Source organism: Anas platyrhynchos, chromosome 2 (assembly GCF_047663525.1).
Source record: "Anas platyrhynchos isolate ZD024472 breed Pekin duck chromosome 2, IASCAAS_PekinDuck_T2T, whole genome shotgun sequence".
Classification (NCBI taxonomy): domain Eukaryota; kingdom Metazoa; phylum Chordata; class Aves; order Anseriformes; family Anatidae; genus Anas; species Anas platyrhynchos.
Window position 1 is genome coordinate 114,729,690 of NC_092588.1, and position 22,550 is coordinate 114,752,239.

Below are 22,550 nucleotides of genomic sequence, written 5' to 3' on the forward strand. Positions count from 1 at the left end.
CGATGATTGACCACGTCCTTGAAGCAGGGCCTCAACGCACGCAGCCAGTGTTCGAGAGGAGGACCGACGTCTTCTCAACGAGTGCCCACCCCTCCCCTCTTCTTCCTGTTTCCACCTTTTATTGCTGAGTGTGACATCACATGGTATGGAATATCCCTTTGATTGGTTTAGGTCAGCTGCCCTAGTGATGTTTCTCTCCTCACTTTTTGCCCACCCCCTAGGAGGGTTAGAGAAAGGCCCAATGCTGTGCCACTGCTGCTTAGCAGTAGACACAACACTGGTGTGATAACACTGCTGTTCCAGCTACAAGTACAGAGTACGGCACTGTATGGGCTGCTGCCGGGAAAGTTAACATTCCGGCCAGACCCAGTACAGTCATTGTTTAACTGCTTCAGCACTTTCAGTCTTTGAAAAACTCAGCTAACTTAATTAAGTTCTACTTTGGGCACCATGTTCCTTCTTCAGCCTGGATTTTGTGCATAGAGCTGAATCTTCTTACCACGTGAGGCCGATACAACAACCGAGCAATTTAAACTTTTGGGCTGCTCCCGTTCCCAACACCTTTGCACTCCCATGTTGACTTCCCATCCCCCAAATGACTTCTCACCCCTAAGTCTCACTCACGGACCCGCCACCCACAGCCGCTCCCCATCAGGAGCAGACACCCCCAAACCAATTCATGGCGGGGACAGCAGGGGAGGGCTGTGTCCAGCCCCCTTCCCCCCCCTCAACCCCCCTCCTGCCGAGCGATGCGGGAAGAAGTGCAGGCAGAGGCTTTGCAGGGTGGAAGAGTGGTAATTTATTCTTCCTGGGGGAATCGTGGCTGCCACCCCCAGCCCATCCCCAGGCGAGGCCCGGCCGCCTGCTCAGGCGGGGGGCCCGTCCTGCCGGCCCGCGTGGTCCCCGCTTCCCGGCTCCTCCTGCCGCACCCTGTGCAGCCAGGATGTGTCCCCGACTTCGGCGTCCTGCGGGGAGCTTGGCAGTCTGCGCCCGACCTGCCCCGCGTGCCAGGAGAAGCTTCTCTCCAGTCTGCGCCCCGTGGAGGGGCTGCGCGCCCTGCGCCGGGGCGAGACGCTGCGGGAGCGGTAGTTGGAGGGGCTCCTCCCCCGCTGCCCCCTCTGCTGCTGCTGCTGCTGCCGCCGCCCCAGCCGCTCATTCCGCTGGAACCTTCCCCGGGGTCTTCGGGCCAGGCGCACCACTGCTACGATGGGCCCGCGGCACATCGGGCAGGTGTCCCTTCCCTCTGCCCAGAGGTGGATGCACTCCAGGCAAAAGGAGTGCCTGCAGGGGTCCACGCGAGCTGCGCTGGCAAGCGGGCCCAGGCAGATGGGGCACTCCTCGGGCTGCTCCTGCCGCCAGCTCATGGTTCCTGCAGCTGCCGCAAGGTGCAGATGGTCGTCCTGTGGGGGAGGCTGCCCTGCTGCCGGGCGCTCAGCAGCAGCCCAGGGTCTTCAGCACCTCGATGTCTCGCGGGTCGCTGGCAGGAACTTGATGCCTCACGTGCCACCAGGAGGACAACTGCAGAGAAAAGCAGGAAGAAAATATTGAATCAGCAAGCAGACATTCGCTTTCTAGGTTCTACCACGTTGTCTAGAGTGCTGTAGCTGTCAGCAGTCTGTGCATGGATTGCAAACACAGACTAGGCTTAGGCCAGATGAGGTACATGGATGTCTGTAGGTGTGAGAGCATTACCGAAGGCCCTTGATGGCTCGCGTGCAACAACAATGGCTTCGCGTATGCTTCTAGCAATAGCTCCGCCTCTCTCTCTCCTTCCAGCCGTGGAGACTCGAGCTCTCGCCTACCACCAGCCGGACTGGCCGCAGGCGCCCCGTGCAGGGCATTTATAGGCAGCCCCCTTCTGTGAGGCCAGAGGGGACATCACAAAGGTTTCGGGGTACCCCTGATGGCAGCACTGACTTGATGGGAGTCTCAGGTATTTCAAGTGACGCTTTATTCTTGATACCTCAGTGCCCTCTCCTTGGCCCAGTCCTGGATTCTACCTCTTCCGAGATGGCTTTTCTTAATTAGCCTGATACCGCTCTCCGCTTGGCACCTGTCAGCGTGGAGCAGCCATCTCAAGTCTCACAACGTTCAGGTGACCTCTGTCAGTGCTGCCCTCAGGGACACCCCAGACCCTGCTGATGTCACCTCTGGCCTCACAGAAGGGGGCTGCCTATAAATGCCCTGCGCGGGGCGCCTGCGGCCAGTCCGGCTGGTGGTAGGCGAGAGCTCGAGTCTCCACGGCTGGAAAGAGAGAGACGGGCGGAGCTGGTGCTAGAGGCATTCGCGAAGCCAATCTTTTTGTACGCAAGCCATCATCAAGGGCCTCCGGTAATGTTCTCCAATCTACAGACATCCATGTACCTCATGTGGCCTCAGCGTAGTCTTGCCAAGTATAACCGATCATAAGCATATTTGCTGCTCTAACAGCCATGTTTGCAATCCATACACAGAACAGTTACTGCTACAGCACTCTAGACAACTTGGTTGAACCTAGAAAGCGAATGTCTGCTGCTGATACAACATTTTCTTCCTGCTTCTCTCTGCAGTTGTCCTCCTGGTGGCACGTGAGGCGTCAAGTTCCTGCCGGCGACCCGAGAGACATCGAGGTGCTGAAGACCCTGGGCTGCTGCTGAGCGCCCGGCAGCAGGGCAGCCTTCCCCACAGGACGACCATCTGCACCTTGCGGAAGCTGCAGGAACCATGAGCTGGCGGCAGGAGCAGCCCGAGGAGTGCCCCATCTGCCTGGGCCCGCTTGCCAGCGCAGCTCGCGTGGACCCCTGCAGGCACTCCTTTTGCCTGGAGTGCATCCACCTCTGGGCAGAGGGAAGGGACACCTGCCCGATGTGCCGCGGGCCCATTGTTGCAGTGGTGCGCCTGGCCCGAAGACCCCGGGGAAGGTTCCAGCGGAATGAGCGGCTGGGGCAGCGGCAGCAGCAGCAGCAGCAGAGGGGGCAGCGGGGGAGGAGCCCCTCCAACTACCGCTCCCGCAGCGTCTCGCCCCGGCGCAGGGCGCGCAGCCCCTCCACGGGGCGCAGACTGGAGAGAAGCTTCTCCTGGCACGCGGGGCAGGTCGGGCGCAGACTGCCAAGCTCCCCGCAGGACGCCGAAGTCGGGGACACATCCTGGCTGCACAGGGTGCGGCAGGAGGAGCCGGGAAGCGGGGACCACGCGGGCCGGCAGGACGGGCCCCCCGCCTGAGCAGGCGGCCGGGCCTCGCCTGGGGATGGGCTGGGGGTGGCAGCCACGATTCCCCCAGGAAGAATAAATTACCACTCTTCCACCCTGCAAAGCCTCTGCCTGCACTTCTTCCCGCATCGCTCGGCAGGAGGGGGGTTGAGGGGGGGGAAGGGGGCTGGACACAGCCCTCCCCTGCTGTCCCCGCCATGAATTGGTTTGGGGGTGTCTGCTCCTGATGGGGAATGGCTGTGGGTGGCGGGTCCGTGAGTGAGACTTAGGGGTGAGAAGTCATTTGGGGGATGGAAAGTCAACATGGGAGTGCAAAGGTGTTGGGAACGGGAGCAGACGCATGGTGACGTAGCCCAACTGCAAAAAAGGCTGACAGCCCAAGTCTCCTAAAAGCCTGGCAGCAGAGAATGCCTGCCAGCTGCGGAAGCGGGCCTGGCAACCTGCAGCATCCCTGGAAGGTGCTGCTGGCCTCCTGCAAGTGCAGCCTAAGGGTACCTGAGGACCAGAGACTGTCTCCAGGTGCCACCACCAAGGGCAAAAGCAGGGAACTACAAGAGCAATGGGCTGTCTGAGAAGGAGGAACGGCTCTGGGAAAGGCGCCATTCCCAGAGACTAGGAAGCATCGGTGTCTATCACTCGTCTCAGGTGAAACACAGAAATTAGCAGCAGCTTTTGGCTGCTCTAAGGAGGTGGTGTCCTCTGCTGTCTTCTGTCTCTCTTAATAGAAAAAGGACTCCTTCTCGACCCTAAATGGAGCGCCTCTCCCCCTCAGAACTTCTTGTGCTGCACAAATGGTTCTTGCCTACATGACATCCTTAATCCAGTGAACCTGTGCTGGGGATGCCCGGATGACTCTGAACTCTCTGATGGGAGCCTCACGTCTTTGCAGTGACACTTTGTTCTTGATTCCTTGGGGCCCACCCCCGGGCCCACTCCTGGGTTTGGTCTCTTCCAAGATGGCTTTTCTTAATTAGCCCGACACCTCTCTCCATGCTTGCCTTGAATCACAGAATATTGCCCAGGGGTGGTTTGTGGCCTCGTGTAATAACGAGAACTTTTCAGCAAAGAAAGCCTCCGTGTATTGCAGCACCCTACCAACTCCCACTTGCCGTCTCTCCACACCCGCAGGCAGGGGGGCATCCCTGAAGGGCTAAACCCTTTGGAAGGTCACGGCATGAACTTCGTTGTTGTCAGAAGCGGGATTCTGTAAAACGTGCACTCCGGGATGCTTTTGAGGAGGTGGTAGAAGAACACTGGGAGGTGCATGAGGCTGTCCTGGTTTCAGCTGGGACAGAGTTTGTTGTCTTCCCAGTAGCTGGTATGGAGCTGGGTTCTGGATTTCAGAAGAGAGTGATGCTGACAACACACCGATCTTTTAGTTGTCGCAGAGCACTGCTTACACAGAGCCAAGGAGGTTTCATCTGCCCACACCGCCCTGCCAGCCAGGAGGCTGCGGGTGCACCAGGAGCTGGGAGGGGACGCAGCCAGGACAGCTGGCCCAAACTGGCCAGAGCCATGTCCCATACCCTATGGGGTCGTGCTGAAGACTGGGACTGAGCAGGTTGGCCAGAGTGTGGCTACTGCCGCGCGGGGTCTGTCTGGGCATCATCACTCAGTGGGCAGCGAGCAATTGCATTGTGCGTCACCGTGCATTCATCCTGGAGGAGAGAAAGCTCGGCGGGATCGTAGCAGTGTCTAGACATCCCCAAAGGGAGGATGCAAAGAAGACGGAGCCAGGCTCTTGTCAGCGGTGTCCAGCGGCCGGACAGCTCTAGGTGGCCCTGCTTCAGCAGGGGGTTGGAGCAGATGACCTCCAGAGATCCCTTCCATCCCCAGCCCTTCTGGGAGCTTCCTTCTGGGTAAAAAACAGGGCCCTTTTATACCACTGACACAGAAGATGGCGTAGGATGCCACCACGTAACAAGTGAGGTACTGCTCAATTCTATCTTCCACCTGAGACAGCCAAGAGGTTGCGGTGCTCCTGGTTTTCTCTAAACAATCCTAGGTTTCTCATGCATATTCCCACTGTCCCTGGCCAATTTCCACCTTCCCAGGTGGAAAGTTGTTCCTCAGTTTCTTGATGCGTCCTCATCAATGGTGGAACGCAAAAAGCGGTGTCACTTTCCAAGACTCCTTTGGGAGAATTAGGAAGTAGGTATTCTTTATGAAGAACGCTGGGTATGTGGGGGATAATTCCACCCAACACGTACAGCTAAGCAAGACAAGGAGTACTTATTTATGGTACGGGGATATCCATATTTATGCAGTTCACAAGAAAAGGCAGGATTTATGCTAATGGTTTCTCAGAACTAATTATCATATTGTCCCTCCTGCTGTTGCAGGTCAGGTAACCTCTGGTGGTTGCACTTCGGGGCTTTCTGATGAAGGCTCATCGTCTTCTTCATCTTGTACTTCTTTCTGTTTTGTGCATGCTCAGTCATTGTGGTGGTTTTACCGTGCTGGGCAGCTAAACCCCACAACCGCTCTCTCACTCCCCCTCCTTTAGATGAGGAGGGGGAGAAGTAAAGCAAAGAACAACTCATGGGTTGAGATAAGGATAATTTAATTAAAGGGAAATAATTATAATAATTAAATAAAGACTACCATGAACTAAACAATTTAACTAAGGGGAAATAAAAAGGGAAAGGGGAAAAGGGAAAATAAAAAGAAGGGAGGAAAACAAACAAACAAAATAAATGAAAGCTATATGGAAGTGCAGAGGAAAGAAATTACTCTCTACTTCCCACTCATGAGCGATGATTGACCACGTCCTTGAAGCAGGGCCTCAACGCACGCAGCCAGTGTTCGAGAGGAGGACCGACGTCTTCTCAACGAGTGCCCACCCCTCCCCTCTTCTTCCTGTTTCCACCTTTTATTGCTGAGTGTGACATCACATGGTATGGAATATCCCTTTGATTGGTTTAGGTCAGCTGCCCTAGTGATGTTTCTCTCCTCACTTTTTGCCCACCCCCTAGGAGGGTTAGAGAAAGGCCCAATGCTGTGCCACTGCTGCTTAGCAGTAGACACAACACTGGTGTGATAACACTGCTGTTCCAGCTACAAGTACAGAGTACGGCACTGTATGGGCTGCTGCCGGGAAAGTTAACATTCCGGCCAGACCCAGTACAGTCATTGTTTAACTGCTTCAGCACTTTCAGTCTTTGAAAAACTCAGCTAACTTAATTAAGTTCTACTTTGGGCACCATGTTCCTTCTTCAGCCTGGATTTTGTGCATAGAGCTGAATCTTCTTACCACGTGAGGCCGATACAACAACCGAGCAATTTAAACTTTTGGGCTGCTCCCGTTCCCAACACCTTTGCACTCCCATGTTGACTTCCCATCCCCCAAATGACTTCTCACCCCTAAGTCTCACTCACGGACCCGCCACCCACAGCCGCTCCCCATCAGGAGCAGACACCCCCAAACCAATTCATGGCGGGGACAGCAGGGGAGGGCTGTGTCCAGCCCCCTTCCCCCCCCTCAACCCCCCTCCTGCCGAGCGATGCGGGAAGAAGTGCAGGCAGAGGCTTTGCAGGGTGGAAGAGTGGTAATTTATTCTTCCTGGGGGAATCGTGGCTGCCACCCCCAGCCCATCCCCAGGCGAGGCCCGGCCGCCTGCTCAGGCGGGGGGCCCGTCCTGCCGGCCCGCGTGGTCCCCGCTTCCCGGCTCCTCCTGCCGCACCCTGTGCAGCCAGGATGTGTCCCCGACTTCGGCGTCCTGCGGGGAGCTTGGCAGTCTGCGCCCGACCTGCCCCGCGTGCCAGGAGAAGCTTCTCTCCAGTCTGCGCCCCGTGGAGGGGCTGCGCGCCCTGCGCCGGGGCGAGACGCTGCGGGAGCGGTAGTTGGAGGGGCTCCTCCCCCGCTGCCCCCTCTGCTGCTGCTGCTGCTGCCGCCGCCCCAGCCGCTCATTCCGCTGGAACCTTCCCCGGGGTCTTCGGGCCAGGCGCACCACTGCTACGATGGGCCCGCGGCACATCGGGCAGGTGTCCCTTCCCTCTGCCCAGAGGTGGATGCACTCCAGGCAAAAGGAGTGCCTGCAGGGGTCCACGCGAGCTGCGCTGGCAAGCGGGCCCAGGCAGATGGGGCACTCCTCGGGCTGCTCCTGCCGCCAGCTCATGGTTCCTGCAGCTGCCGCAAGGTGCAGATGGTCGTCCTGTGGGGGAGGCTGCCCTGCTGCCGGGCGCTCAGCAGCAGCCCAGGGTCTTCAGCACCTCGATGTCTCGCGGGTCGCTGGCAGGAACTTGATGCCTCACGTGCCACCAGGAGGACAACTGCAGAGAAAAGCAGGAAGAAAATATTGAATCAGCAAGCAGACATTCGCTTTCTAGGTTCTACCACGTTGTCTAGAGTGCTGTAGCTGTCAGCAGTCTGTGCATGGATTGCAAACACAGACTAGGCTTAGGCCAGATGAGGTACATGGATGTCTGTAGGTGTGAGAGCATTACCGAAGGCCCTTGATGGCTCGCGTGCAACAACAATGGCTTCGCGTATGCTTCTAGCAATAGCTCCGCCTCTCTCTCTCCTTCCAGCCGTGGAGACTCGAGCTCTCGCCTACCACTAGCCGGACTGGCCGCAGGCGCCCCGTGCAGGGCATTTATAGGCAGCCCCCTTCTGTGAGGCCAGAGGGGACATCACAAAGGTTTCGGGGTACCCCTGATGGCAGCACTGACTTGATGGGAGTCTCAGGTATTTCAAGTGACGCTTTATTCTTGATACCTCAGTGCCCTCTCCTTGGCCCAGTCCTGGATTCTACCTCTTCCGAGATGGCTTTTCTTAATTAGCCTGATACCGCTCTCCGCTTGGCACCTGTCAGCGTGGAGCAGCCATCTCAAGTCTCACAACGTTCAGGTGACCTCTGTCAGTGCTGCCCTCAGGGACACCCCAGACCCTGCTGATGTCACCTCTGGCCTCACAGAAGGGGGCTGCCTATAAATGCCCTGCGCGGGGCGCCTGCGGCCAGTCCGGCTGGTGGTAGGCGAGAGCTCGAGTCTCCACGGCTGGAAAGAGAGAGACGGGCGGAGCTGGTGCTAGAGGCATTCGCGAAGCCAATCTTTTTGTACGCAAGCCATCATCAAGGGCCTCCGGTAATGTTCTCCAATCTACAGACATCCATGTACCTCATGTGGCCTCAGCGTAGTCTTGCCAAGTATAACCGATCATAAGCATATTTGCTGCTCTAACAGCCATGTTTGCAATCCATACACAGAACAGTTACTGCTACAATACTCTAGACAACTTGGTTGAACCTAGAAAGCGAATGTCTGCTGCTGATACAACATTTTCTTCCTGCTTCTCTCTGCAGTTGTCCTCCTGGTGGCACGTGAGGCGTCAAGTTCCTGCCGGCGACCCGAGAGACATCGAGGTGCTGAAGACCCTGGGCTGCTGCTGAGCGCCCGGCAGCAGGGCAGCCTCCCCCACAGGACGACCATCTGCACCTTGCGGCAGCTGCAGGAACCATGAGCTGGCGGCAGGAGCAGCCCGAGGAGTGCCCCATCTGCCTGGGCCCGCTTGCCAGCGCAGCTCGTGTGGACCCCTGCAGGCACTCCTTTTGCCTGGAGTGCATCCACCTCTGGGCAGAGGGAAGGGACACCTGCCCGATGTGCCGCGGGCCCATTGTTGCAGTGGTGCGCCTGTCCCGAAGACCCCGCGGAAGGTTCCAGCGGAATGAGCGGCTGGGGCAGCGGCAGCAGCAGCAGCAGCAGAGGGGGCAGCGGGGGAGGAGCCCCTCCAACTACCGCTCCCGCAGCGTCTCGCCCCGGCGCAGGGCGCGCAGCCCCTCCACGGGGCGCAGACTGGAGAGAAGCTTCTCCTGGCACGCGGGGCAGGTCGGGCGCAGACTGCCAAGCTCCCCGCAGGACGCCGAAGTCGGGGACACATCCTGGCTGCACAGGGTGCGGCAGGAGGAGCCGGGAAGCGGGGACCACGCGGGCCGGCAGGACGGGCCCCCCGCCTGAGCAGGCGGCCGGGCCTCGCCTGGGGATGGGCTGGGGGTGGCAGCCACGATTCCCCCAGGAAGAATAAATTATCACTCTTCCACCCTGCAAAGCCTCTGCCTGCACTTCTTCCCGCATCGCTCGGCAGGAGGGGGGTTGAGGGGGGGGAAGGGGGCTGGACACAGCCCTCCCCTGCTGTCCCCGCCATGAATTGGTTTGGGGGTGTCTGCTCCTGATGGGGAATGGCTGTGGGTGGCGGGTCCGTGAGTGAGACTTAGGGGTGAGAAGTCATTTGGGGGATGGAAAGTCAACATGGGAGTGCAAAGGTGTTGGGAACGGGAGCAGACACATGGTGACATAGCCCAACTGCAAAAAAGGCTGACAGCCCAAGTCTCCTAAAAGCCTGGCAGCAGAGAATGCCTGCCAGCTGCGGAAGCGGGCCTGGCAACCTGCAGCATCCCTGGAAGGTGCTGCTGGCCTCCTGCAAGTGCAGCCTAAGGGTACCTGAGGACCAGAGACTGTCTCCAGGTGCCACCACCAAGGGCAAAAGCAGGGAACTACAAGAGCAATGGGCTGTCTGAGAAGGAGGAACGGCTCTGGGAAAGGCGCCATTCCCAGAGACTAGGAAGCATCGGTGTCTATCACTCGTCTCAGGTGAAACACAGAAATTAGCAGCAGCTTTTGGCTGCTCTAAGGAGGTGGTGTCCTCTGCTGTCTTCTGTCTCTCTTAATAGAAAAAGGACTCCTTCTCGACCCTAAATGGAGCGCCTCTCCCCCTCAGAACTTCTTGTGCTGCACAAATGGTTCTTGCCTACATGACATCCTTAATCCAGTGAACCTGTGCTGGGGATGCCCGGATGACTCTGAACTCTCTGATGGGAGCCTCACGTCTTTGCAGTGACACTTTGTTCTTGATTCCTTGGGGCCCACCCCCGGGCCCACTCCTGGGTTTGGTCTCTTCCAAGATGGCTTTTCTTAATTAGCCCGACACCTCTCTCCATGCTTGCCTTGAATCACAGAATATTGCCCAGGGGTGGTTTGTGGCCTCGTGTAATAACGAGAACTTTTCAGCAAAGAAAGCCTCCGTGTATTGCAGCACCCTACCAACTCCCACTTGCCGTCTCTCCACACCCGCAGGCAGGGGGGCATCCCTGAAGGGCTAAACCCTTTGGAAGGTCACGGCATGAACTTCGTTGTTGTCAGAAGCGGGATTCTGTAAAACGTGCACTCCGGGATGCTTTTGAGGAGGTGGTAGAAGAACACTGGGAGGTGCATGAGGCTGTCCTGGTTTCAGCTGGGACAGAGTTTGTTGTCTTCCCAGTAGCTGGTATGGAGCTGGGTTCTGGATTTCAGAAGAGAGTGATGCTGACAACACACCGATCTTTTAGTTGTCGCAGAGCACTGCTTACACAGAGCCAAGGAGGTTTCATCTGCCCACACCGCCCTGCCAGCCAGGAGGCTGCGGGTGCACCAGGAGCTGGGAGGGGACGCAGCCAGGACAGCTGGCCCAAACTGGCCAGAGCCATGTCCCATACCCTATGGGGTCGTGCTGAAGACTGGGACTGAGCAGGTTGGCCAGAGTGTGGCTACTGCCGCGCGGGGTCTGTCTGGGCATCATCACTCAGTGGGCAGCGAGCAATTGCATTGTGCGTCACCGTGCATTCATCCTGGAGGAGAGAAAGCTCGGCGGGATCGTAGCAGTGTCTAGACATCCCCAAAGGGAGGATGCAAAGAAGACGGAGCCAGGCTCTTGTCAGCGGTGTCCAGCGGCCGGACAGCTCTAGGTGGCCCTGCTTCAGCAGGGGGTTGGAGCAGATGACCTCCAGAGATCCCTTCCATCCCCAGCCCTTCTGGGAGCTTCCTTCTGGGTAAAAAAACAGGGCCCTTTTATACCACTGACACAGAAGATGGCGTAGGATGCCACCACGTAACAAGTGAGGTACTGCTCAATTCTATCTTCCACCTGAGACAGCCAAGAGGTTGCGGTGCTCCTGGTTTTCTCTAAACAATCCTAGGTTTCTCATGCATATTCCCACTGTCCCTGGCCAATTTCCACCTTCCCAGGTGGAAAGTTGTTCCTCAGTTTCTTGATGCGTCCTCATCAATGGTGGAACGCAAAAAGCAGTGTCACTTTCCAAGACTCCTTTGGGAGAATTAGGAAGTAGGTATTCTTTATGAAGAACGCTGGGTATGTGGGGGATAATTCCACCCAACACGTACAGCTAAGCAAGACAAGGAGTACTTATTTATGGTACGGGGATATCCATATTTATGCAGTTCACAAGAAAAGGCAGGATTTATGCTAATGGTTTCTCAGAACTAATTATGATATTGTCCCTCCTGCTGTTGCAGGTCAGGTAACCTCTGGTGGTTGCACTTCGGGGCTTTCTGATGAAGGCTCATCGTCTTCTTCATCTCGTACGTCTCGCCTTTCTGTTTTGTGCATGCTCCTATCCCATATCACAGAATAACAGAATTTCTAGGTTGGAAGAGACCTCAAGATCATCGATTCCAACCTCTGACCTAACGCTAACAGTCCCCACTAAACCATATCCCTGAGCTCTACATCTAAACATCTTTTAAAGACTTCCAGGCATGGTGACTCCACCACTTCCCTGGGCAGCCTGTTCCAGTGTCTAACAACCCTTTCGGTAAAGAAGTTCTTCCTAACATCTAACCTAAAACTCCCCTGGTGCAACTTTAGCCTATTCCCCCTCGTCCTGTCACCAGGCACATGGGAGAACAGGCCAACCCCCACCTCGCTACAGCCTCCTTTAAGCTATCTGTAAAGAGCAATAAGGTCGCCCCTGAGCCTCCTTTTCTCCAGGCTGAACAAGCCCAGCTCCCTTTAGCCGCTCTTTGTAGGACTTGTTCTCCAGGCCCCTCAGCAGCTTCGTCGCCCTTCTCTGGACAAAGCACATACCCTATGGGGTCGTGCTTAGCAATTAATGTGGGGTGGCTATGTCAGGGTGGGAGGGACTCCTGCTTGGGGATGGGCTGGGCATCGGTCCGCAGGTAGTGAGAATTGCATTGTGCATCACTTGCTTTGTACATCTTATTATTATTGTCATCATCATCACCATTTCCCTTCATTTTCTGACCTATTAAACTGTCTTTCTCTCAACCCATGAACTCTTTTTTTGTTTTTCCCTCCCGATTCTCTCTCCCATCCCACTGAGGGGAGGGGATGAGAGAATGACTCTGGTGCTTAACTGCCTGATGGTTTAAACCACAACAACAACACATCGTTGTTTGGTGTTATAATTGTTTTTTTTTTTTTTTTTTTTTTTTTTTTTTTTTTTTATTGTGTTGTAATGAGTTTCATGTAGGAAGGTATGCCCCTATGGAAATTATTATTGCTGGTTTTGGATTAATTATGCAGTATAAAATCAAGGTAGAATAAAAACCAGAACATGGAGAAACACTGGGATTAGTAGAAAGTCGCTAAGGAGGAATGATGACAAAAATAATAATGATGGGAATTTCTTTGTTTCTGCAGAGCAGAGAAACTTGTGGAAGACACTGCTTCCAGAAAGTATTCCTAAGAAGCCAAAAAAGCATTCAAAATTAATATTGATTATTGGAAAGTCCTCATGTACATGAAATAGAATTATACTAAGCATACATGGAAATGGTTAAGCATTGGGGTATAACCCAATGCAAAAGAAATAGGAAGAAGTTTCAACAGTGGCCAGTCTGTTTCCACATTATCTTTCTTTTCTTTCATATTGTCCCCAAAGGACCTACTTCTCTTCAGGGATTCTCGACTATACAGAGATATAGTTTTTGTGTAGTAGTCCTGGAATGACTGAACAGTTTACTCTTCACTAAAAAGGTCAGTGACAACATGTTTATGTCTTCGTCTTGCAATGTTGTATTAGTATGAGTTTAAAAAAAACAAAGCCCATTTGTACAAGCAGCTTTGTTTTGTATGTTTGAAAGATTCCATTTTTTCTTTTCATATTTATCTTTTTTTTTTTTTTTTTTTTTTTTTTTTAAATCTCCACAGAAATACAGTTAGTAAGAACACAACCTAAAGGGGTCATTGGCTGCTTAGCTTCAATAACATTCAGCAGTAGCAAGCCTCCACTCATCATTTTCACACACACACACAAAAAAAAAAAAAAAAAAAAAAAGTCAAGAAGAAAATGCCTGATGGTGGATAAAGGAGAAAAAGATTAGTGACATTAACGATGGAGAGCGAATGTATTAAATATTAATGGATGACATTTATGCTCTCCTAATTAAGTAAGAGGTTTGCTTGGTCTAACAGCACTTATTCAGAAATACACTGGTTTACCACCGTGAATCATCTTAAGACACACAAGCAAGGTAAATGGCTCATCTTGATGCTGACAAAGCCTATCTTGTGAGGTTTTAGTATCCTAACTGGCAATACTCACAGAAAATGAAGCAGCTCTTTTGAACTCTGGATGAACTCTTTCTCTTTTTTCATAGGGGTACAGTTTGCCCGTCATCTGTTGTGAACACATCTAAGGATATATTTCTCATAGTTTGTTATAAAAAATTCTCCTATTATCATCAAAATTTGAAATACTTTACCTAACTTCTGCCACCATGTAGAATTTCTCCTTCACGTTTTTTAATGCCAAAATCTTGCCAGATGAGTTCAGTGAAGGACCAGGTATTTTTACCACATCTACATTTGGCTCATATCACATTACAGTAACGTTCCCTGAAGAAATAGCTGGTGGAAGACTCCAATCCTTTGTTCTGCTTTGTTGCTCTTCTACTTTTTGACATTAAATTACTCAGGCAAGATGTTTCATTTGAATATCTATGGTATAAATTACCAGTGTTGTTCTTCCCTAGCATTTGCTTGACAAATTAATTACCAATACAGTTTTGTGCAGCCTGTGCATTTGCAAGGCTGTGTAAGGTGGCAGCTGAGGGTTCAGCTTGTGTAAATTAATTATAGGTGCAATTGACCTTGTGTGAAAGTGGCTGTGGCACACATAAGATTAAGAACCATTGTGTTAGGCTGTCAGTGGGAAGCACCTGCTCTTTTTCATTCTGATTCAGTCAGTGTAATGAGTGGGATTGTTTCTAATGAGAGTCTGTGGTATCTCACTCTGGAAAGTGGGAGAGCAAGGGAGGGGGATTAATTTGGAAAGTGACTGTACCTCAGGTGCATCCATTACCTGATGCAGATGTGTCGAGGAGACTATGATCCAGCTTTGTTCCCAAAGGGTGCGGAGTAAATGGCGTTGTGGGGATGTTAAGAGTGGCTTAACTCATCTGCTGCGGAGGATAGCAGTGCTACATGGAGTTACGCTAATTTTCCACTCACAGGTAACATGCATTGTTTGGTGGTACGGTACCCATGAAGCCTTCTAAGCTCCCCTGACATACCTGTGATGTAGGAAGAAGGAGTCTTCTGATCAATGAAAATCAGGCAAGCAGAGGACAAAATGTAGCTAAACATTGGCCTCAGTTCAGAGACATCTGCTTAGCAACCCTCATGTGCCTCAAATTGTCCAGATACTTCTGTACTTTCCTGAATTATGACTATCATTTGCCTCCTTACTTCTCAAAAAGAGTTTGGAAATCATTACGTATATACTTTGCCTTCTGTTCTGTTTTTTTTTTTGGCTTGGGACAGGCAAAAGTTTTCAAGGATTTTTTTTTTTTTCTTGCAGATTTCATCATCTTCTGCTTATACCTCACCTGAAAGAATAATCTATGAGATCACTTGCTTGCTACAGGAAGGATTATTCACCTTTGGATAATTATGGTTTCAGGTAGGGAATAAAAACAGGATCAGACACTTCACAAAGAATAAGTAGCTTATAAAATTTCAGGTGTCCTTGGCAAAAACACATACCTAGTACTTAAAAAACAAATCAAAAAAAATCTGAGCGTAGCAATGCCTTCTAAGTGTTACCTGGGGCAGAATTACAAATACAACCATCAAAATGATAGCATGCATAAGCTTTTACAAGGAGACCTGAAACGCTGAACACTGCTGAGGCAAAGTGCCAGTGGCATGCTGAGGTGGGGTGATGCTTTATAGAAAACTTTGGAAAATTCTCTAGACAGGACTTGATTTCTACCTGCATCAGCGTAAATTGCAATACGTTTCCTGGAGACAACATCAAGGGTTCGTGCTGAGATGAGAAGTGAGAAATATCTTCATATACAAAGAGCCCAACACATTTTTATTTTTTTTTATTCTTCCTTACCAGACTGAAAATGCCTGAGGTCTCTTCTCACCTTGGGGAATTTTATTTTTAAAATCTTCCTTCTGGCTTCCATTTTCTGGTCAAATGAACATCATTACCCCAGTGTGACAAGGCTGAATGTGGTGGGACTCACATTGATATAGTTGCAGAGAACTGCCAGGGCTGAAAGTCACCTCTGGAGGATTTTCATCCAACCCTTTGCTCAAAACAGTTCCAATCCCACAACCTCTCACTGTGTCAGTGTTTGACCATTCCCACAGTAAAATAAATAAATAAATAAATAAATAATGATAAAAAAAGGAAATTTCCTCAATTCTAGTTTGTGGTCATTGATTCTCCGCCTACTTTTTAACTGAAGAGTCTCACTCTCTTTTCTACACTTCCCATCAGGTATCTCCAAGGCTTCTCAAGGTTAGACAAACCAAGCTCTCTCAGGCATCTGTCAGACATCACGTGTTTATCCTCATCTTTGATGTTTTAAATAGTGATACTGCTGCCCACTTTCTGCCAAGCCCTGAGGGCACTGCTAGTTCTAACTCTCACTGCCCAGCCACTCCAGCCCACCTGCCCATCCCTGCCATCCTGGAGGTGCTCAATGCCTTTTCTGCTCCTGGTTGGGGCAGTGGGATGGGCTCTGGCTGGTGAGATCCTGCCCTGATGGACCCCTCAGAAAGCCCCTGCTGCTCTAAGCCTCCCAAGGGAGCTGCTTCCCCTGCAAGGTCCTGATACATCTCATCTTCTGCTCATCATCATCTTCCAGGTTTCCATTAATTTCCTCCTCTTCCCAGTAATAGTTTCTCAGACTTTTCCCCATGGACCTGCATGTGCTAGGGACAAATCACAGCCACTGGTGGGATGTACTGATGTCCTTTGCTGCCATAAAGCAAAACCTTGTGTATAACACTGAGGCAGGGTGTGCTGTTGACCTGACTGAATGCTAAACCTCCTTTCCCTCTTTGCTGACCAGATTCAGTGCAGGGAGTGAATCAGTAGCTGCCTCCAGCTGAGGCAGTCCCTGTGCATGACTGATGATAACCTGAAGGGCCCAGACCCAGCTCACAGGCACTGCCCTTTCTGCCTCTCTCTTCCATCTTAATTTTCAACAGGGGAATTCATTGTTGCTGCTTTTTGATGTGGATGAGGGATATGCCAGAGGAGGAAACAAATGGATACTGTTACCTCATTTTATATAGATTATAACTAACTGATGCTAAAATGCTGTATGAACACCAGCAGTCTTTTCTTGCTTCAACGAGTGAGCCTAAAGGTAAGAATCTTCATATTATATTAGAGTCCTCCCTCACTGGAGAAAACAGAAATTTTCCTTTGACTGTTTCCATTCAACACTCATGAAAGCAGCTAGAATTTTGCTGTTGAATTAGATGGGTCCAGAATTAAATATTTATACTGCACAAAGCTGCTCTGAATGTGGTTGTTTCAGAGATTTCTGAAGAGCTACCAAAGGGCAGCTTGAACTGCTGTGGGACTGTACGAACTGAGTAATATTCAACAACAAATGAAGTCATCATGGTAATGAAAAACCAGATGAGAGGAAAAATGCACTCGTTCTCAGAAATTCAGCACAAAACTAAAGAAGAATTAAATTATTTGATGTATGTGAGCAGTGCACTGTGCCTAGCTCTTCCAGAGCTCTTTCATTTAATACCTCCTTCATATTAGTGCTTTAGAATTAGTTTGTATTCCACAGGGTCAATCATCAGCATTTCAAGTTCAGTAACAACAGTTTAACTCAGGAACACATTTATCATCCTTCAGCTCTGTAATTGTTTAGATACAAAAGTACAGGAAAAAAGGATGGCTTTTATTATTTTTTTTTTCACAAAACTTGATCGAGAGTAGTTTACACTGAGTCTTTAGAAGTCCATATGCATTTAGGCAGCATAATGCTGCTGAGGTGTACAAATACAAAAAAGTTTTCCCCACCAGGGGCAAATCATTGCATGTGTTTGTAACTGACTTTCCTGGTCACCTGATGATAGCTGCTAGATTGCTGATGTGTGTCAGTTCACCTGTAGCTAATGCCCTTGAAAAGCACTCTCAGAGAGAAGCCTTGTAGAGCTATATTGCTGTTTTACCTGCCTTTCTGTTACCTCCAAATGATATTTGGGAATGCATGAATATATGGAGGATTTTTTTTTTTACTGTGAGGTTGGTGAGGCACTGGCACAGGCTGCCTAGAGAAGCTGTGGAAGCCCCATCCCTCGAAGTGTTCAAGGCCAGGCTGGATGGGGCTTTGGGCATCCTGGTCCCGTGGGAGGTGCCCCTGCCTATGGCAGGGGGTTGGAATTAGATGATCTTTATGGTCCCTTCCAACCCAAACCTATGATCCTATGAAGCTTATCTTCTGCCCTGTAGATGATGGGTACAGCATGCCTAGGTCCTTAAGCAATGAGATATTGCCTGTTTTAGCCAGGGCGTTAGCAAGCATTAATTGCTCTGAACAGCCACACCTGGGGTCCCTATCCACATCCTCTGCCCTTGGGCCCTAGAGCCCCATTTCAGCTCAGCCCACCACCTTCAATTCTCATCCTGAGCTGTGTTGTAGATGCGTTTGTTTTTTTGCTGTGTCTTCTGGCTGGACCTTTGTCATCTGCTGTGGGTAGGTTGTCTCTTGACTGAGCACCTTAGTTGTATGTTGCAGCCTTGTCTCCTTTTGCTTCTGCCTGGAGCAAAAGTGCTTGGTGCTTGGACACCAGACCTCATTCATTGCTTGATGTATAGCTGGTTATTGAAGGACTCTGTGTCTGTCTGCTGTGTTTGTGTCCTGCGTGACTGTGCCTAGTTACCCAGAACACAGCCTTCATTGGGGTTGCCTTTGACATCTGGTTCCATTTTCGCACCCTTTGCTGCTCTCTGATGCTTCTGGGGAATTTATGATTAAAATTAGGCTAAATACTCCTTAGATTGCTTCTTGTACCTTGTTTGTAGCGTTGTGGGACTGGTTCCCCTGGTCATTTATTACTGTTCTGATTGGAGAGAATGCTCATAAACTAGAGTGGATCCATAGCTGATCCCACATGAATGTTATGCTGGTTCTTGTCCCACATGTGTTCATACATTGTTTTCAGACTCTTAACATTTGCAAAGAATTAAATCCAATACAAATTTTCATAGACAAAGAAGAATAATTGAAAATCAAATGAAAATTATATTGTGGTTTACATGCAGTGTAGCAAATAGATAAATGGCTTATTTTAATAATATGTATTATATTACTTGACTGAAATATTAATACGAGTATTCAGAAACAGTATTCTTAGCTCACATTTATTTAACACTAAATTCAGTCAGAATGCTGGGGTAGGTGTCTATCAGGTTTTACATGCTAAGCACATACGAATTCTGTGAAGTTTGGCGCTAATGGTGTTCATTTACTGTGTTGCTGATTATTCTTTTTTTCTTTTTTCTTTTCTTTTTTTCAAAGAAGCTAATGGTTTGTGTGATTTGGTGCTTTTTCCAGTTAGATGGGTTGTTAAATCATAATTTTCTCTTCCCAATATGTGGAAAGCCAAAAACTTTGGGAATTCCAGATTTAGTTTAGCAAGAACACAAAAACCTACTAGGCGTGCACTACTGATTTATAACAATTACTTTGAGTGAATTCTGATTAAACAAAATCCAAAAATCCCAGTAAAGCAAGGAACAAATGGTTCACAAGGCTGTGTGTGTGCAGAGAGGGTAGGTGACAATGGGTCAACCAAACACCCATCAGAAATTGAGTTAGTCTTCAAAATGAGCTTGGAAATAAATAAGGTAGGGGGTGTTACATTTCTTGCAGGCAAGTAAATCTTGTTTTTTATACAAGCTGGACATCAGGTTTGTTCAAGGGAAGAAATACTGCTGGATTCTTATATGAAAGGCAACATCAGAAATAAGTATGCCCTTAAAAATCAAAAAGCATTTTGTACCTGAAACAGAATGCGCCTTATTTGAATTTATAAACAAGAAATGAAAGGTACAAGGAAATAACTTTGAATATTTAGAAGAAAGTTGTTTTTTTTTTTTTTTCCTGTTGTCCTTCTTTGAGAGGTTGTCGTTTCTGTGTCCACATCTGAATCTGCAAATCATATATTTATGTACATGTACATACAGTAATATATGTATGTTACATAAATACTGTTACAGCAGTACTGTGAAATATTCATAGAATGTCCTGAACTGGAAGGGAGCTACAAGGGTCATCAAATCCAATACCTGAGTCTGTACAGGACCACCCAAAAATCAGATCACATGTCCGATAGCAGTGTCCAAATGCTTTTTGAACTCCCACAGGGTTGGTGCTGTGACCACTTCCCTGGGGAGAACGTCCAGCATCCAACCCTGTAAATGAAGAACTTTTTCCTAACATCCAGATTGAACCTCCCCTGTCACAGCTTCGTGCTGTTCCCTTGGGTTCTGTCACTGTCACCAGAGAGAAGGGATCGATGCCTGACCCTCTGCTTCCCCTTTTGAGTAAAACATAGATTGCCATGAGGCTTCCCTTCAATCTCCTCTTGTCTAGGCTGAACAAACCAAGCAATTTCAGCTGCTACGAATACATCTTGCGCTCTAGACCCTTTACCATCTTTGTAGCACTCCTTTGAATGCTCTTCAGTAGTTTTATAGTCCTTCTCATACTGTGGTGCCCAAAACTGCATTTAGTACCTCAAGGTGAGGCTGCACCAGTGCAGAGCAGAGTGGGACAATCACTTCCCTCTACTATGCTAGATATTCTTAGAGTTGGACTTAAGATCCTTATTCTCTATATTCTGTTGATGATAACTGGTCAACATGAGATGTCTTCATTGTTTTGTTGTAGGTCTTCTGTCCTATCTCCTCTGGGGATTTTTCCTTTTGGAGACACATGACAGTAAAGATTGATTACCCTAACCTGAGTCATTCAGTGTTTGATGTGTTTGGTATAGGGTTCATTTCTATCTACTCTTTCTCAGGTTTGTTTGGTGGAGTACGAGGATTCAAATACCCTTTTTATGATTGGTCTTCATTCTTTTAAGAGCATGCAGCGATGCACTTCTAGTTTAACATAAACTCTAGTCCTTCTCCATTTGAGGAAAGGAGGTGCTCAGGAAGTTGGCAAAGTGAGAAGAAGGGTACTTTATATCTTTTTCTGTCTTGCGGTGGTTTCACTAATCAATGAAATTTACTGAACTACTTTTGAGGGTTTTCAATCGAAGTTACCAAAATTCATTTAAAAAAAATCCGATTATATAACATGTAAGTTTATTTTTAAGCATGATAACCACTTGAAATCATGAAAAAACAAATTGTGTTTATTATACTTGAGTAAGCAATGCACTTTTGAGGAAAATCATTTATTTAAAGGAAAAAAAAAAAAGCTTGGCTAGATGAGATAAGCCGTTTCCTTAAAATAACTAGATGATGCCTTTCTCCAAGCACCCAGATGAAAAGCTTGGCTAAGGAGATTTTTGCCATTGTCTCTCAGTCATAAACGTGCTCTACCCCTATACCTGGCATAGGTGGCTTTCCACCATGGATGTTCTCTGCTTTTCTAATGCCCTTATATGCCTAGGAAGAGGTGAGCAAACCTGATTAAAACTGCAGTTTAAACAAGTTAGTAGTTCTATATAACTCTGTTTACAAATGAGGTTTGACTTTTATGAGGTCAGTTTCTTCATTCTTTTTTTTCCAATTAAAGTTTTTTGGTGATGAATATTTGGGATTGTAGTGCTTTCTCGGTAGTTTCTTCCCTAGAAGAAAATAAGTCCCTTCTTATATTCTTCATTTTACTGCTCTAACTGTGGCCTGTGTGTTGACCAGGCAATGGAGATCTTGATGGTTGTTAATGGCTATTTTAATTGTAGCCTCTTTAGAAAACTGAACCTCGTTCTTTTGGGAGAATCACGTGAGATTTTATGGTATTTTCCTGATAAGATCTGTGCTTCACAAAGAGCTACATGTAGAGTAACAGACCAAAATCTTTTGGCATATGTAAGCAATACCAAATCAGCTGCCTCTTATTTTAATTTTGTAAATGAGTTAATGAATAGACACTTTCAGAAACTTAATTTTCAGTAATTTGAACTGAATTTTTCAGAAACTTTAAACTGTTTAGGTAATTTAAATTTTCAGTGATTTTTAAACTTTTTTTTTCCTTTTTTTTTTTTTTTTATTAAATTGAGAAAGAACACTATTGAGCTTCAAGCAAGAGTAGGAGGGATCAATGAAACCCTGATGTCTTTATGGTAAAATAACTTATTTAAAATGTTAAATTATCTATCATCTTTATATGTTTTAATGCAGTATTTCTATGAATGTCTATGATAGTCCCAGTCCCATTTAACTATGCCTCTGACCCTGAAGCCCACCTGGGCTTCATGTTAACTACACAGTCAAAGGAAGGAATTTTACTGTGTTTCACACAGTTTTCTTTAATCATTTTTTTTTTTTTCTGAAAGCAGTATGGGGTACTGCCACTGGATATTTTTAGCAATGTGGCCAGTTGCCAGTAATGATAAGCTATCAGCAAAGAAAAGGCTGGGAGGTTTTAACATTTGGTAAGAGTCAGTACTGAGAGGATGTAATAACATTGGTGTGTCAGGACGCAGATAGGGAGTTGTAGCCAGGACCAAATCTTTCTGTTCTCTACTGCTGTCTGAGACATCTTAATTCCCCCCTTGCTTTCTGTGTGATTAATTAACTATACAATCCACGGTCAACTGGAAGAAGTCTGTGCAGTGACTAGAACAACTCGTCCTCATTAACTCCCATTGAATTGCTGACAATTCTTTCTGAAGCAATTTTGTAAATAAATTTTTAGGTTTAATCCTTGAAGTTGTCAAACTTGGGTGGCCAGGAGCAGGTATTAAGAGCTGGTGGCTGCATCAACATGCCTGACACTGTACTGAAGCTACAAAGCTCCTCAGCAGTAACCCACAGGGTGTCTGCATGAATCCTGAATTTGGGTAACAACCTCCAGTGAGGCTGCATTTGAGGGAAGCAATGTAGGAGAAACCCTCCTGCAGGTGTTTTCTGCACTAACACAGTTGATATAAGAAGCCCCAACTCCATCTTTGTCTTGGGAGTTTCTCTGAGCTCTAAAAGTTTGACCTAAGTGGAAACCAATACTGCTGTTAGCATACTGCACAGGAGGCCACTTGTTTCCACAAATAATTAGTTTCTCAGCTGATATCTTCAATTACATTTTGTTTTGTAGGATTTGTAACTTAGTATTTCAAAAAGGTA

At 48.8% G+C, this 22,550-nt stretch overlaps 1 protein-coding gene across 3 annotated transcripts in view; it reads left to right on the forward strand.

The window, feature by feature from the left end:
- The first annotated feature begins 17,784 nt into the window (after positions 1–17,784).
- CPNE4 (copine 4) overlaps positions 17,785–22,550 on the forward strand; it is a 256,158-nt gene continuing 251,392 nt past the window's right edge. The window contains exons 1-2 of one of the 3 annotated variants that reach the window (XM_072033424.1): positions 17,785–17,946; positions 21,492–21,550. The gene's annotated coding sequence lies outside the window, so the exon portion shown is untranslated. The remainder of the gene's footprint in view (positions 17,947–21,491; positions 21,551–22,550) is intronic. The other 2 variants (XM_072033422.1, XM_072033426.1) reach the window with 2 other exon arrangements.